Below are 2,494 nucleotides of genomic sequence, written 5' to 3'. Positions count from 1 at the left end.
TTACTCCACTGTAATTATTTGAAAACTTTAGTTAGGTCGCTAAATATGTTGTATGTATCCATATACATACAATATATTTCATGCCCATACATGGAGATCCCTATCTGAACCAGCCACATAGATGTCTGGCCATCTGGCCAGTGATATATATCAATGACAGGGATCTTCATATATGGGCATAAAAGGGATTCTGGGGAATACCCAAATATGGACTTTTACATAGGTGATGTCACCTGTGATATCACTGTGATGTCACAGTGACAAGGGAAACCAACCCATAGACTGTAAAAATGTGTATTGACGACAGTTCCAAGATGGCAGCGTCCATAAGGATGTGCTGTGCCCTCCGCCTTACACTCAGACGTGCAGTACCACTCCATCGCATAGGGGGAGCTCTCCAGCTCTCCCAGTTGGTCAGGCACGCCTCAGTAGTGTCCACTGTGTCCCTCCAAAAAATCCCCGTAGTTCCACTGGCCCCAACTGCAGCATGGCAGCAAACCAGACACGGCAGCTTCTTCAACAAACTAACAGCGGAGGAGCTGTGAAAGGCGTGATGGCCGAAACAGGGTCCGGGAGCAAGAAGGGTCGAGGGAAGAGGTCCAAACGCAAGGTGAGGAGAGACCTCAACAGGGGACAGAAGATCGGAGAAGGGCCGCGGCGGTTTCCTGTGGCCCGGTCTGAACGCTCCGGTGGTGAAGGCAGGGGCGGTGCAGTCCATGTCACGCAGGGCAGAGGCCGAACAGCTGGAGATGCGGGCAGACATGGTGCGACAGAGAGACGAGTGGGAGAAGAGGACGAGGACGAGGGCGAAGAGGGAGAGAGGATGGAGCGGAAACTGCTGGGGGGGCATCGGCCTGGGACCCCCGGATCCCGGCCCTAACGGAGAGACCTACGAGGAGTTCGACTCCCGCGTGATCGAGGGTGAAGAGTGTTTTCAACATGACGGCCAAGGAGGGCAGGAAGCGCTCGGTCAGCTGCCTGGTCGCTGTCGGAAACGGAGCCGGAGCCGCAGGCTTTGCGCTGGGAAAGGCCGCAGACAGAACCACTGCTCTAAGGAAGGCCAAGAACAGAGCCATCCACTTCCTTTACTACATAGAGCGATACAATGACCATACTATTTTTCATGACTTGGTATCCACCTCCAAAAGGACAACTCTCCGCATGAAAAAACAGAATCGAGGCTACGGTCTCCATTGCCACCGTGCGGTCATCACACTGTGCAAGCTGATAGGGATAAAGGACATGTACTGCAAAGTGGAGGGTTCGGTCAATTACCTCAACATCACCAGAGCCCTCTTCACTGGACTGGCCAATCAGGAGACGCACCAGACTTTGGCGGAGAAGAAGCAGCTCCATGTGGTGGAGTTCTGCTCGGAGCGCGGGCCCCTGCCCACAGTGGTGGCGAGCCCGGGGAGCGGGCCGCGCTCCGACCCAGAGGCCGAGGACGAGATCCCCGACACGCGCCTTCACTGGGACGATGTACGCACAGCACAGGGGGGCAAGCGCTCAGTGTGGGCGAGCGTCAAGCGTAATGTCTTGTAGATGGAGAACTAAATAAGTATACATGGGAATTGAATCCAAGACTGCCGAGACTGGACTATACAGGATTGAATACTTGGTCTGGAATGAGTCAGTCACAGTCACTGTGTATTGGCTGGTGCTTTCTGAAGACTTGACTAGAACATGGAACACCCAAGCGTATTTGCCCCAAACGAGTTCTGTTCATTTTAGGCTATTTTAGGTACTGACACAGAGAGACGGAGACAAGCTGTGACATTTCTCATGGTAAACTGCGACCTTCACAAATTCAATAAAACATACATGAACCACTTTAGCCCTATTTTATACCTAGGCTATTTGGAAATAGCCGATCTACAAGCTCACAAAAAAACAGCAAACGACCAAGCAATAAAAACACATTATCAACAGAATATACCATTTACAGCAGTAGAGAAGTTAAAGGCAAATTAGTACTGAGAGAAACTTTTAACATAAAGGTGTTCTCAGAAAAGTTATGAATGAAGGGAACTGATTGTATTATAGTCTCAGATCCTCAATGAGGGGTGAAGGGAGTCAGGGGACTTTAAGAGGGTTGCCACCAGGTAAATTACTATTAGTTTGGAAACAAAATGGACCCTTTACAGATCTGTAACTCATTTGTAGACTCTCAGAAGAAATTCTCTAACACTGAGAATTTTACATAATGAGTCAAATGCCAACTCTCTTTAGAGTTTACCATGTCCCAGGTGCCAACTATTTGTAATTAGGGAAGCAAGCCCATTAGTTACACCTGTGAGTTTGTTCATGCCATGTCTGTCCAAGTATCTAGGCCTAGTAGCAGACGGGAGCGTTTCGCTGGATGGTGTGCATCGACCACGTAAGTTTGACATTTTTGTTGCTTTTCACTGTATTGAAGTGCATTTATGTTTAACATGGGCTATCAGTGCTCTACTATACTGTTGGAGTTTGTATAATTTTTGTTTCTTTTTAAATG

The 2,494-nt window shown here is 49.0% G+C and overlaps 1 pseudogene across 1 annotated transcript; it reads left to right on the top strand.

The window, feature by feature from the left end:
• The first annotated feature begins 314 nt into the window (after positions 1–314).
• LOC308290978 (small ribosomal subunit protein uS5m-like) lies at positions 315–1,542 on the top strand (annotated as a pseudogene). The gene has a single exon. The product of its transcript is annotated as a small ribosomal subunit protein uS5m-like (transcript).
• Positions 1,543–2,494: the final 952 nt, after the last annotated feature.

This window comes from Nannobrachium achirus, assembly GCF_963921795.1.
Source record: "Nannobrachium achirus genome assembly, chromosome: 9".
Taxonomy (NCBI): Eukaryota; Metazoa; Chordata; class Actinopteri; order Myctophiformes; family Myctophidae; genus Nannobrachium; species Nannobrachium achirus.
The sequence above is the reverse complement of the archived record's forward strand: the minus strand, read 5'-3'. Positions and strand labels throughout refer to the sequence as shown.